This window comes from Marmota monax, unplaced genomic scaffold, assembly GCF_021218885.2.
Source record: "Marmota monax isolate L192 unplaced genomic scaffold, Marmota_monax_Labrador192_F-V1.1 WCK01_AAM20220418_F8-fsc00010, whole genome shotgun sequence".
NCBI lineage: Eukaryota > Metazoa > Chordata > Mammalia > Rodentia > Sciuridae > Marmota > Marmota monax.
The window spans coordinates 2,014,587-2,029,423 of record NW_026692321.1 but is presented as its reverse complement, the minus strand read 5'-3'; the positions used below and the strand labels follow the sequence as shown (position 1 = coordinate 2,029,423).

Sequence of the window (14,837 nt, the reverse complement as noted above, 5' to 3'; positions counted from 1 at the left end):
AGGGGCAATTGCGATTAGACAAATCACATTGTCTATAATCTGGTCCCCTTCCCCTTAGCCATGATTCATTCTGACAAGGAAAGTTTAAAAGCAACAAGTAAAATATGATAAACAATATCCATCATTGCTTAGGGGAGCCTGGCTAAAAGCTTTCTGTCACTATTAATAACACTGTTTAGCTTTTGGCTTCCCTGGTATTGCATTAGTGGTAAATGGGGAAGCCTGGAGCAGCAGAGACTCGGGAAGGACTACCTGTGTGATCTTGGCTCTGGAGAACACTCTTCTCAGCTCCCACCCCAACCCTGAGGCACCTGCAGGAAGAGAGGCAGAGCAAACTTGGTGAGACCTGGAGACCTAGCCAAGACCCCACCCCAGCTCTTATTCCTCTCCCTGAAGGCTGCCCCGAGTCTCCCTGGCACCTGCCCGTGTGAGTGGCATTCCCCTGGTGCTCCAGCAGTGACTCTTACCCTCAGATATTGCTTCATCCTGTCCTGACCCTGGGGTTTTCAGAAACCATGAGAGAGAACGTTCCCCCTAGACCTACAAAGCTCACATCTGTCCCCAGAAATGTGATCTCCCAGAGTCCTGTCAGTTACCGCCACCCCTTGAGAGAGAGTATTTCATAGTGCTCGAGGTCTGCATGTCCAAGCCGGGCCTTACAAGTTCCTGGGGGAAGCATTCTCAAAACTGTCATTGACTGAGAGAGATCACGGTCAATCCACACAACACTGGGGCTGGGTTTTCATCCTTTCAATGAGCCAATGTCCCCATCTCCTCCCACCAAGCGTTCCCCCTCAGGTGTGCTCCCCTGTAGCTGCGACTCCCCCACCCGGGCTCTCTCTTGCACAGAGGTCCACACCGTGGCTCGGTGCTCAGAGCTGGCCCTGTCCTGGGGTCAGGGCTAGGGCCCACTCAAAATAGTCAGGATGGTCTCCAGCCCGTCCAACAGCAGCTCTTCACAACCAGAACAGCACAAACAGACAAACAGGCCAAAAACAGAATCAGAAGACAGTATTAGAAGGCACCATTTTTTAAAATATATTTTCTCATTTTACTGATGAGGTGATTAAGAGTGCAGAATGTGGGATGAAGCATGTCAGCATCAGATCTAGAGGCTGGATCACTGAATTCTGATCCCAGGCAACAGGCTTTTCCATTGAGTCATAAAAATGCACTAGGATTTTAAAAGATGGCCTATTTTTTTAAATATTTCACTTATGTACCCAACAGACAATACCTGCTCTACCTATGCCACTGGTGTGCTATGAAGATAGGCCAAATGGAATAGCGTAGGTCAGAGTATTCTATACATTGTGTACCCTGACAGACACACGTGATATTGTTATTTACTAAGTAGCACTACTGGTTATTGTTCTTTTGGTAATATGGAAATAACCCTAGACTACTACTTCATTGTGGAAATAGACTTTACTACTACATATAATCCACTGGAAAAAATGAAACAGTGGATCATTTTAAATTTTATTAAAATCTGCTTATAATCAATATTTTGGTACAAATTTAAAGAAACAGGAATTTGTTCATCACAGAATGAATCCATGGGAACTTCAATGTCTCCATGTCTCCTGCTCGTAAGTGGTCATCTCTCTACTGGCTAGTGTTTGCTGACTACACATCACGGCCAAGCTCGGGTGCTGGGACACAAGCCTCCTCCTCCTCCCGCTGGTGTCCTCGGTGGCCGTCCTTCTCATCTCCACTCTGCAGCAGCAGCAGCACGGTAGGCTGGGCTGGAGGGACCCGCCTGGCACTGTCCATGTGGTTAGTGCTTGTGGGCTGCTTGGCTGCAGGGAACCAGGAGGGCTCCGTCCCGTGTGATCTCTGATCTCCATGGATTGGCCTGAGCTGCGTCCCAGGGTCCTCGCAGGATCCATAAGCTCTGGTGTCAGCAATGGAGGATATACAAAGAAGTATTTTATAGTGCATGAGGGAGCCCCACCTTGGGCAGAAAAGATGTAACAATCAGAGATCAAACAAGAGAAAGCAGAATAAAGTCTGCCTACTCTGAAGCATCTTAATGTGCAGTGAAGGATTTCCAGAGAGCTGGCCCAGCTGGAGGACATAGGGACGGCTTTCCATGGGACATGAACCTCTCGTTGGATTTCCTCCCTGATTCCACATGGCTCTAGCCTGACAGGTACACAGCTACAACGGCACGTGGGATGGCGCCTGTGTTGTAAGGACTTCCTCCAGGGGAGGCTCATCCTTCTCTTCTCCCTGAGATCACCATTTCCCATCCTGCGTGTACTGAATGTCCAGCAGGCGCTCCTGCTGGGGTTTCCACATGGTCAGTCTGCTCTGGAACTCAGGGTAGGTTCCGTTCTCTGTGTAGTGGTGCTGAGAGGTGACAGGGGTCCAGGCCCTGAGGACTCCACCCTTATGAAGGGGTCGGTGCTGCTTCCCTGATGGGTTTCACCCTTACAAAAGAAGCACAGCCTCCCTCTGGGGGACTGGGTCCGGTCCCACAAGAGCCACCCTGGAGCTCCTCCCCTAGGGCCATCCTGGCCCCAGCCTTCCTGCCTCCTGGTAACACGTGAGGTCCCTGGCACAGTGGCCCTCTCTAGACGTCCAGCCTCAGAACCATGAGCCACACACTCCTTGGTTTATAAATCACCCATTCCAGGTACACTGCCCCAGCAGCAGGCAACAGAATAAGTCAACCACCCTCTCTCGCCACGCAGGACTTACGTCCCAGGTAAGAGGGAAGCACTTTTTTGAAAAAGGATCTTTCTGCCAGGCAGTGGCTCATGCCTGTGATCCCAGTGCCTCAGGAGTGAGGCAGGAGGGTGGTGAGTTCAAAGCCAGCCTCGGCAACTCAGAGAGGCCCTAAGCAGCTTAGTGACTCCCTGTCTCTAAAAAAATAAATAAGGGGTGGGGACGTAGCTCAGTTGTTTCTAGATTCAATCCCTGTACCCCCTTTACCCCCCAAAAAGGAATTTTCTGAAAAATAACAAGGATCATGAAGAAAATTAAGCAGAGGATGTGATCAGATAAAGAATTACAAGGCAAGGGTGTGATTCCCAAAGAGCTGATTTCCAAATACAATGATTTGCAAATACAAGGCATAAAACATTTTTTCTTCTATTATCAATTGTGTGATTTTAACCAATTTACAAAACTTTGATTCAGTTTTCTCATCTATAAAATGGAGCTATTGATAATTTACCTATTGTATTTTTAGGACTTTTCAAATCTCAAATAAGGTAATATGTATGAGCATGATTCATAGGGGCTAAATCAGACCCTATAATCATTATTTTTACATCATTATTAATAGTTTAGCAATAAAAATTAAATTCTGGACTATCCCAGAGGCTGAGCTAAAAGAGAGTGAGAAGTTCTGAAGGGAAAGCCACCCGGCCAGCGGCCGCCTTGCTGAGCTTGCCAAGTTGAGCAGAGCATGCAGCAGGGTGCTCCTAGCTGAGGTGCACTGTCGGGTGACCCCTCCACAGCCGCCCTGGCTTTCTCCCTGCTGGAACTCCAGGACTTCATGTCCCACAGAGGAACCCACTTGCTCTTTTAGCGGGTGGTACCTGAACACGGTCCCTGGAAAGGCTGGAACTTGACTCATCCAGTGATATCTCAACAGGTGCTGCCCAGGCATTGCGACACAGCCACCGCAGCATGGCCTTTGAGGTGACGAGGTATGGGAAATGTCCACCACAACATTGTCCTACTTTGTCCTGGTGCCTGCCCCACAGCAGGCCAGGAGCTTCTCACGAGTGGGTAGCAGAGCAGGTTATCTCCTAACACTTTTGCTCGTCAATCATGGATGGTGTCAGATTCCGTAGTGCCCCTGAGTTTTACCACCCACCACAGGAAAGCAGGGGCAAACCATGGACAGCCCAGGATTGGGGAGAGTATGCAAGCTAGCCCAACAGCAGCACCCACGACCAGGCAAGCACCAGGGAATGGGCGGGGCTCTCCCCGCTGTCATCGGGTGCTGTTTCTAGTCAGCCACCTGGTCCAGTTCTGGGGGTCAGCAGGGGCCCGGTTTCTGCGGCAGGTAGGTGCAGCCCTTCCCAGCCACACCCACGCCTGCTCCTGTGGCATTCCACCACATCTGGGAGTTATGCTCACTCTAGCTTCAAAGGCCTCTTCCTTGTTCCTGGATTCCTCCTCAGGGGCCTCATTCCACCCTGGCATCCAGGCCACCATGTCTAGCCACATGAGTCTGGCACTGGGAACCTTCCTGGACCAAACAGTGTCTGAGAAGGGAAAGGCTAGGACTTGCTTTTCATGACTTCAGGCCTTTACAGTGATCAAAATGCAATTTCGGGGATGCAAAGTTTAAGTTTTAAAGGGTTTTAGACTATGACAATGCAGTTGAATTCCAAAGCAAATACAAGTTGAAGGACAGAGCTCAGTGATCTGCTAAAATGTGTTTTCATAACTAAATCACCCTGTCTATACAACAGCAGCCCAAGGAAGCAAAGCCCTTTAATAAAATAGGATCATGGGTGGAATCGTCACTCAACCAACAGGGGTACCAGTGCCCCACATCTGGGATCACTGGGATATAATTTGTAGACCACCTACCCATTCTTACTTACTATTTACCACTTACCTGTTCTACATAGACTTGGTTATTTCTCTGTGACTCAGTGACCTTCAACCCAACAAGTGTACAAGACCAGCTCCCTGACAGTGGAACTGAGTCACTGTTGATTTGGCCAGAAGCAGAGCCTGATGGCACCCCTCCTGTGGCTTGGGGCACACTCCAGGAGGGGCCTCAGCGGTTGCCACTGGAACACAGGAGGGTGTGTGTAGTCAGCTCCAAGTGAGCTGGGATCCGATCCTCTGAGAAGACAACAAGGAGCGGCCACTAGACTATCACTTGATAAGTATAGGACAAACTGGAAAGACAGGGAAGATCCTGCCAGAGCAGACAGCAGACACAGAATCATGGGTGTGGGCGTCCACAGCTTATTGGAACAGCTTCTCTGCAGACGGCAAAGGGTTTTGGAGCAGGGAAGAGAAGAGACCTAGAGATACAGAAAAGGGGTTTAAGCTGTGTACAAATCAGACAGAAATACCTCACTACTATACTAAGGTTTGAATTCTAGCAGGGAGGTGACTGCTAAAGGGCTGTTGGAGGATTATTGACAGTACATTACTGTGATTTTGAGGCCAATTCTTATGCACAATGTTTGCCTTGATTTATGGAATCTACTTGTATATGCTGATCTGGATTGATCTACACATTTCTGAGAATTTACTGAACAGTTTCCAAACAGTGGGTCTATCTGGGGCTGAGAGTAGTTAGTGAAACAAAACCCCATACTAAATTACCGTCCTTTCCAATAGCATCCTGAGTTTATATACCATTTTTTTCTCTCCCAAGTTGTTCAAAGCACTTCACATACATCACTGCCTTTTTTCTAAAGTTTCTGAGACATAATTAGGTGCAAGTATTACTGTGCTCATTTTATAAATATTGACATCTGACATATTGGTTCTAGAATCTGCTGAAGATAAAATGGCACCCTGACTGCTGTGAATCGATGCATTATTACCAGTTGTTTGCATTCGAGTCTCCATGTAAATAAAAATGTTATAAGCATTTCTCTCTAATTGGTCACATACGTTGAATATTTTTACATTGACTTTACAGTTTTTAAATAAATTATACCAACACAGTATACAAGTCTCCAGCACTACAGAAACAAACAAAAAGGAGAAAGTAGAAACTCTCACCTCTCCTCGTTCATGTTGTGCAAGGATTCTTCCCCCACTGCTCCACACTATCCCTGCAGACTCCTCTTGATTCAGGGCCAGCAAAGGTGGAGCAAATTCAGAAGTAGCTTGTGTAAGGCCAGGCATCCAGGGCCAGAGAGGCAGGGGCAGAACCCACCTACGTGCGTTGAGACCTGAGTAAGGAGCAGCGGAATTTGGTGTGGGGCAGATCTCACGCTGGCAGGCCAACGAGGTCAGGTACAGTGAGTTTTCAACTCTTGCTCATATCTGTGCATTGATATCACTTTAATTGCATTAGATAAGGGGATAGGTAACCAGAGAGAGAGAGAGAAATGCAGACTGGGATATTTTTTTTTAAATGGGATCATGGTGTATTATTTTTATGAAAATTACTTTCATCTTAACCTAACACAATAAAATAATAAACTAGAGGAATCACTCACTTCACTTTTCTAAACATTTTCCTACAGAAAACACATCAGATGGTATAGAAATGGCCATGTGTATGGAGCAGTTGCCACCCTTCTGTTTCACTTTAAACCTGTCTCGGTTTCCCATGGTCTTGGTTTATTGAGAAATACACTGAAGAAAATGGCACTCTTCATGTATCCTTCCTCAGATCCTGATTTTCACAATTATATTAGTTTGCACTTTATCTTAGGTTGAGTTCTAAAGCCCTAAGTGTGGCTCAGGTTCTGCTCAGAGGCATCTGACCTTTTTTGTCTTTGTTGGTTTCCTGTGTGACTGAGTCCTCTCCATCAGCAGGAGCAGCCCTTATCCACGTGCCGTCCGTATATCTGAGTGACTTCTCAGGTTGGAACAGGAGCTGAGGACACACTCCCCCCAGGATTTCACAGACAGTGCCTCACGTTTACTGGCATTGAGGATAATACACATTCTATTGACGATTGCTTCTTTATCCATCGAGAGTTTCGTTGTTTTATTAAATAGAATTTTTCCAAAAGGAACATATGGGGCTCACATTCCTTGGGATCTTTCATGTTAGAGGATGTCTTGCTGATTCTTTTTTATAGTTTAAATTTTTTTTTTTTGATTGGGCATGTAATATTCTTGGCTCACTTTTTCTTCCCCTAAGAAATTAGTAGAAATTACTCCATTGCCAAATTGTTGGCATTGACGGTGGCTGCTGAGAAGTCTGAGACCAGACTGATTTCACCACTTTGGGGAAGTGGAGCTTTCTGCTTGGTTTACTAAAAATTTTCTTCTCTTCCTCCTTTCCTCCCTCCCTCCTCCTCCTTTCCTTCTTCTGTCTTTCCTTCTTCCCAGGTTCTGAATGGCACGTGCACGTAATTAGATTACAGATTAATCACAAGGGTTCATGGAAGATGCCCTAGTGCACAGATGGGCCACCATCGCGAATTCAGCAAGGTATCATCGAGGACCTTTGGATAAGGTGCACAGACCTGCCAGGACCAATGGAGCGCAGCTGCTTGGAGGCACCTGCGTTCACTGTTCAGTCTTTCCCGTCCCTTCATGATGACCTCACAGGAGGTGACACGCAGGGCGCCCACACTCACAGTTTTCTTGGGGTCTTCCTACAGAGCTTCATTACATAGCTATGATTGAATGTTGTTTACCTTCATGTTTCTAACTTTGCAAAGTTTATGGCCGAGTTTCGTTCACATCACCACCTGTCACTGCTGTTAACTGTCTTTAGGTGTTGTGACCTCCGTCATAGTTTCCTCATGTTTTCTTGTGATGTGTTTTGAGATTATTTCCAAGGCCAAGGGTTGAGTGTTTGCTTAACACAAGGCCTTGGGTTCAATCTCTGGTACCATGAAAAAAACTAAAAAAATTAAAAGATTTGTTCTAAGTTTTTGCATCTATAGAGTCCTGATATGAAGATTTTTGTACCCTTTTAAAAATTCCAACAGAATGAGTATCAAGTTATTTTTTTCATGTGGCCTTGACTTATATTTTCTTGACTATTAAGGATTTTAAATTCTTCTATATATGTTTATTTCCCATCTGTGTTTCTTTCTTTGTAAAATACCTGTTTATATTTGCCTGTTTTTCTGTTGAATTTTGTGTTTTTCTTATTGGTTTACAGGACTCTTCATATAACTCTTGAATTATATTTTCATCACTTGCAAAAGTATCTTCCTTCACCCAGGTACAGTGAGTGGTACATGCCTGTAATCCCAGAGGCTCAGGAGGCTGAGGCAGGAGGATTGAGAGTTCAAAGCCAGTCTCAGCAACTTAGTGACTCTGTAAGTAACTTAGCAAGACCCTGTCTCTAAATAGAAAAATAAAAAGGGCTGGAAATATGGCCCAATGGTTGAGCACCCCTGGATTCAATATCTAGGAACCCCCCAAATATTCCCTTCATTTATTTCATTTTCCTTTTTATTTTTCAGATCCTTTGGGTCCAGTGAAAGCTTTTGAAGGAGTCAGTATCTGGATGATGTTGTTTCTTAGGCTGAATTTAGCAAGATGTAGCAAGAACTAGATAAATTCAAGAGAGAAATAGTTTATAAACAGAAATGGAAGGGAATGAAGAGAAAATAGAGATCAAGGCCTTGCCATTTGGAAATCCAATTATTTCTACCCACTCCAATTGTATTAGCTAGGACTCTACAGAGGAGGAATTAAAAGCATCCTCTTTCTCTGTCTAAATATAAACATCTGTGAGTTGGTGCGTGTGCGTGCATTTACACGTGTGTGTGTGTGTGTGTGTATGTGAAGAGATATGTTATGAGGAACTGGCCCACAGGGTTATGGAGACTGAGGAGTCCCGGGCTCTGAGGCTGGGGCCCAGAGAAGCCAGGAGTGTGTCCAAGACCTGAGAGCCTCAGGCCAATGACACGACTCAAGCCCCAACCTGAAGGCACAAGAACCAGGAGCAGCAGAGGCAGCCAGTATCACAACAGTTAAGAAGGGAAACAGAGCTCTGCTTTTCTCCGTCTTTCTGTTCTATCTAAGCCCTCTACAGATTGGATGCTGCTCCTCCACACTGGGAGGGGGATCTTCTTCACTCAGTTTACTGAATTGTATGTTAATCTCTTCCAGAAACACTTCCTAGACATGCCTAACAGATAACTGGCCCACCTATGGCCCAGTCAAGTTGGCACATGGAATTAACAATCACAAATAGTAAATGAGTTTCAGAATTACGTTGCCATATGAACACCAAGTCCCACAAAAACCGATTTTTAAGTTAAACACAACAATTCATCCCCTTGTTAAAAACCAGAGGTTGCAGACAGGAGATGAGAGAAAGAGATGTTTGCAGGTACACATGGGAGTGAGCAAGACATGGGAAGACTTGGATCTCACATCAGCACTCCCCGAGGACACCCTGGGGAACCACAAAGGGCCTTTCCTGGTCACCATCACCCAGTCCCCACCTTCTCAGGGGGTCGTGAACAGTAGAATTAGGGTGGCCATCTGCACCTGTGGAAGGGCTCCACCGAGTCCATCATACACCAGGTGATGGGGCCGGCAAGGAGCCAGGGCCCTGAGGTCTGTACAGCAGCGCTGGACCCTGAGCCATGGGGTGAGCCAGAGCCTGGGGTTTGCCTGGTTGGGGGGCGCGCGGCAGCGCACGGCATTCCTCATGCTGCTAGCAGGGTTCTTCCTAGTTCTTCTGCTTTTATACAGAACACATATCCAGGACAGCCCAGAGATGCCACAATGATGGAGCTGTGCTCTCCACCAAGAACTGGTAGCTTCCAAAGGGATGCACGATTGCTTCTGTGTTCTTTTCACATGGTATTAATTGGTCCCTCAGGAATAAAACCATGAAGTGGCTTAAAGTTCAGGAAAGTTGTACTCGGACTCCTCATGTTAGCCGAGCACGGAAAAACAAATAATTTTTTTAAATTATTCTTATCACTTCCCAATTGAAATATACATCACCTAAGCCCCTATCAACAGTGAACTTCTAGCCCTCAGAAGGAGGGTTACCAGGCTAAACAAGAGGCAGCTGCTCAGCAGGACTTACAAAGCCCTCTGATTGGTTCCACCTGGGCCCCAAGCCTCAGGCCTGGACCGACATGGCCTCTGTTTCATGCCTCAGCTGCACCAGTGTGGTGACAGCTTTAAAGCTCAGGTGCCCTGGTTTCCCCTCCACGCCTCCTGCAATGACTCCCCGCAGAGCACTGGGATGGGCTGGGTCTGCCCTCTGCCCAGGCCCGCTGGAGTCCACCTAAGTACCAACAAGGTGGAGAGCTGAGGAGGTTGGGAGCCAACACGCCCACAGCAGGGGAGGGGCAGGTCCCAGGAAAGCCACCGCGGTGGGCTTGCCCATCAGGAGGGCGCCGGCCGGAGAGCAAGTGGAGCTTTCTGAAGGACAGGTGGCGAGGCCATGTGGTGACATGAGCCTTAGAACAGCGTTGCAAGGAGCGAGCTCGCCCGGGTGTGTCCTTTTTCTAGCCCCACTCAGTCGGACTGATGGGCCAGGGGTTACTTTCATTGCTGACCGTTCGCATGAGCCTGGCGCCATTGCCTCTTTGTCGTGGGAGCACCTCTGTGGCGGCCCCCTCAGAACCAGGGCCGCTGAGTGCTCCGGGGTGCACACCCTGCTCCTCAGCACGGCCTCACGTGCCCTTCTTCACTGCCTCGGAGAGTCCCCAAACCTGCCGAGTTCCATGCTGGCGCTTCTGCACGGTGAACTTCGGGCTGTCTTAGTCTGTCTTCCTGTTGCTGTCACTGAATACCTGATCAAGGTCATTGGTAAAGAGCAGAGGTCTACTCAGCTCATGGTTCTAGGGAGCCCTAGCGCATGGTGCCAACATCTGTGTGGAATCCTGTGAGGCCTTCTTAGGGCACTGGGACAGGGCAGAGGGCATCACGAGACAAGACACAGAAGGCATGCTCTCTTGATTCTCTTTCCTCCCCCTTACTTTCCGATTTGCTTTGTGGAACTGGGGGTTGGACCCAGAAGCTAGCAGATGCTAGGCATGTGCTCCACCCCTGAGCTAAACAATACCACCAGCCCAATTTCCTCCTCTTACAAAGCCATGAGTGCCACCACAAGGCCCCTTCAGGACCCCATCTAATTATAATCACTGCCAGAGCCCCCTCCCACAAGCACCGAGGACCTGTGACTTTGCGGATTGCCACCACACCTGGACTTTGGGGGACACATTCGAGCCATAGTGTCACCTTTCTATTCTGCCTCCTGAGACTTCCTGCCACCACCACCCACCCCACCACCTCTTTCCGCACCCCCCCCCCCAGAGAAACAAAGGGATTTGAATGTAATTTCCCTCCTGGGTGGAGTGAAGTCTTCTCTGACCCTCCCTGTCCTGGGTCTGAGTTCCCTTGAGCACACCTCCTGAGTCCCAGCTGTGGAGAAATGGGAGGCACAGACTCCAATCCTGTTTCCGAATCAGGCCTTGTGCACAGACAGTGGAGGACTGAAGGGTTCCAATGGGAGCTTAGGGTCTTGTTTCATCTTGGTTTCAGCTCTCATTTTACTTGCCCGCCGGTCAGCACACACTTTAAATGTGAACTTCACCAGGAAGGAACCACAGCTCAGCACAGAGCGATTTCATTCCCCTTAGTCCTCCAGGAAGCCTTCCCCGGCTGGATCTATCTGGAGGCCACTCATGTCACTACAGATGCAGCAAGGCAGGGGCAACCCGGGGGAATGAGCTTTCCTCCCCTGGGAAGCTGAGCCTGTCGTGCACTATGTAAACAGCCTGCTGCATTTTTATATTATTCGAGGTTCACCAAGGTATTGCAGATCCTCTGGATGATTTCTTTGAAAAATTTTGTGTTTCAGCTCTGCCATTTTCTACTTTGTGTCTTTTACTTTTATGATTTTATCCCCACTTTATTCATTGGAGATCAGATTGTAGCAATAATAAGGAAATCTATTTATTCGGACCTGGAGGCAAAATTCTGAATATATATTCTTCTCTAGTAGACCCTAACCGTATAGGCTTTTCCTAGAACTGGTTTTATTAGATTTCTTGGAAGAGAGCAGAAGAGATTTGCTGAATTACATCTCTAACTCATGATCAGACAGAGAGCAGTCATGGTGCCTTCAAATGATGTGTGCACACAGAGACCCCATTTAATTTCCTTCCAGAGCCTGATATGTACATTTTGTGTGCTTCTAACTGATATCGGAAGTGACAAGTCTTTCTTATTCAAATACAAAAACCTTTGAATATGGTAACCATTTGTTTTTATCTCTAAGAGAATAACACTATTAATAGTGTCTGAGTGTGGACAGGTCTCACTCTTGTGGAGGCAGGCACCCATCTCCCAGGACAACCTCCTCCAGGGGGGGCCCAACATATTATTTCCCCAGATTTGGAGAGCACAAGCTGTGTGAACTGACTGCTTGCAAGTTTTGGCTCTCTGTAGGCACGCTACAGAGAGACTCTGATGTTCTGAATCTGGATTTGGGGCACACAGTCCAAAAAGTAGCCATGTTAGGAATCAGGAAAAAAATCATACAGCTGCCTACCCTATTGTGCTGAGGCTCCTCTAGGAATTAAATCCAATAATTTAAGAGAGAGAGAGAGAGAGAGACAAGCCTGTGTGAATTGTCAATTATGTAGGAGTGTCCTTCAAAGGCCTTCTGTGCACGTGGTCTGTTTATGATGTGTTATCATCATGTGACTACTGGTATGACCTGGATTCCCAATGCTTTCAGCTTCTCCAACACCAACACCGTGAAGGTGCTCAGCAGTGGTCTCTGGCCTTCCCTGGGTTGGCTGAGCTCTCTCTGGCTCAGTTCTTTGGTCACAGCCCAGCCCCACCCTCTCTCTCAAACACAGCAGCCACATGGTGCCACATCAAACCTCTGGTTGTACTTGACACGGGGCTATTTTGGACCTGCTGGTGGAAAACCTGAAATAGGAGAAGCAGAAGCGGGGATGCCCTGGGGAGCCGCACTAAATCCCTGGTTCCTTCTCCTGTGATCCTGGTGCCCGTCAGGAGGGAGGACGTGGTGAGGGGGAAGGCCACACAGCACCTGTCGGGTGGGGAGTCCCAGCTGCCGTCCACGTCTCCTTCATCCCACCGCCCCCGCCTCCCCAGCTCCGAGCCAGCTGCCAGGAGGGGTCTCCCCGCGGTGCCTGCTGGAGGAAGTCAAAGTCAGACATGGGGAAAGAGCAGCGTCCCCTCTGTTCTTAGGAGCACAGTGGAGACACATTCACATTTGGGCTGAAGACCGAGGGCTGTGCCAATCCTGTGGGGAAAGAGTTGGCAGATGCTTGACCATGGAGAGAAGCACAGAGTGGAAGACCCAGGGCTCGCTGGTGGCCTGGACACCACAGGGTGGGGACGAGAGGCAGGGCCCCGGCCTCCACGTGGGGAATCAGACGTCCTTTGGTCTCTTAGCACTTCCTCTGGAAAGTGGCAGCGGACATTCCCTGTGTCTGAGGAGCCCAGGGAGTGACTACTGCGCTTTGTCCACTGGGTCATCCTGACTGGCCTCTGTGAAGATGCGCCATCCCCTGGTGTTCCCCAAATGCTCCGCTGTGCACCTCTGAGCATCCCAGGAGCAAAGCCCCAACCCTGCACCCAGCTCACCGGCTCATTCAAGAAGGGGTTGCCAGGGCCCCTGAGTGTTAGATGGTGACGGTTTGGGACTGGGCAGTGCCCGCCGTCAGCACTTGCGCATCCGCAGTTGAACTGGTACTACATCCTCGGGCTCCGGGCCTCCAGAGCTGCCCTTGCTTCTCTCCGGGTCAGGTTCCTGTGGGCCTGGCTGGCAACTGCACCTCCTGAGCCCATCTCACACTGTCCAGTGGGCCGGTCCGTTTCCGGCCACTGCCCAACCTGAACACGCAATGCCATCACAAAGGCTTCACAGGGTCCACACCAGTGGCCCATCCCTGAAGGAACCAAGAGGACTTCAAGTGCGGACATGGGGGGACCTGGGGAAAGTGGGGGAAGGTAGTTAGAATCCAGGACGCCAGAGTCAGACAGACACGGGTTATGTTTTAGAGACAGGAAGGACGCTCTCAGAGGCCCTTGCTGGAGTCTCCATGGGGTCCAAGGGGCTCCCACGCCAGCACGAGTCAGCTCCTCCCCATCACCTCCTCTCGCTCTTCCCTCTGCTGCTCTCTGCCGGCATCTGTCAGGCGCATCTCTATGTACCTGGACCCCAGGGTTGACCACGCCGTGCCCAGTGCCCTCTCCTGGTCAAGATTCCGTTTGCCTAACTGGCCGGGTCCCTGGCACAGTATTTGAGGAACCCCTGTGCTGCCTACCCTGGCCTGCTGGGCTAGCGGGAGGGAGGAGCCCCCTCCTGCAGGCTGCTTCCTGAGGGCAGCGACACAGACTGGACACGATGGGGCAGGACTGCCTATGGTCCCTTCTCTTTCCACTTCACAGCTCTGTCAGACCCCTCACCCCACATAGAAACAAACAAGCCCCTGAACTCAGGGCATGCTTTCTGGCACAGTACCCAGCAGGCCCAGGGCACACTGGGGCACACTCAGGCACCTACCACCTCCCATTGCAGTGTTCAGGAGCCCAGCCAGGACCCCAGGCCCTCCGGTCATCAAAGCAGCAGGCCCGCACGCAGGGGCACCCACACAGCCCTGAGTGTGACCCCCCGGCTTCTGGCCCAGGCCTGTGGCTCCTGTCCTTGCTGTGCCAGGCTCCTGGGTGTCTTCCCGGACCTGCAACATCCTGGGAACAGCTCTACATGCCAAGCCTTGTGCCTGCCGGCCTGCCTGCCTGGCAAGACCGAGGCGCCCGTCAACATTTTCAATAACCAAGAGAAGTGTCCTGTTCTATTAGTTTTGAACCCGTGAAGTATGGCAAATGCTAATGGAATAAATAAGTGGATAAAACATTATAGATTGACTGGAGTTTCACACTTGTATGCAAACTAAATTTGCAATATGTGTAATTATGAATAATAAAATTGAAAGTGACTTAAAACATTATTGAATTTATCTTGTTCCGATAGCAACATTTAGAAACGGTATTTTCTTATTTGATATTAAAATTAGTGTTTCTGGGCAATTGCCAAAGTGATTTAATGAGGGAAAGAATAATTTTGTCAACACATGTTCCTGGAACAGGTGGAAAAAATCACCTCTGCCCTTACGGCAGTTCCAAATGGCTCACGGATGCAAATGTGACAATTTATACTCTGAAGCTTCCTGAAGAAAACACAAGGAAAGTTC

At 48.8% G+C, this 14,837-nt stretch overlaps 1 long non-coding RNA gene across 2 annotated transcripts in view; it reads right to left on the bottom strand.

Moving 5' to 3' along the window:
• Positions 1-1,068: 1,068 nt before the first annotated feature.
• Positions 1,069-14,837, bottom strand: part of LOC124090554 (uncharacterized) — a 123,817-nt gene continuing 110,048 nt past the window's right edge. For both annotated transcript variants that reach the window (XR_009226513.1, XR_009226514.1), the window contains 3 exons: positions 5,716-5,888; positions 4,586-5,003; positions 1,069-1,957 (listed from right to left, as the gene is read on the bottom strand). This is a non-coding gene — a long non-coding RNA (uncharacterized LOC124090554). The remainder of the gene's footprint in view (positions 1,958-4,585; positions 5,004-5,715; positions 5,889-14,837) is intronic.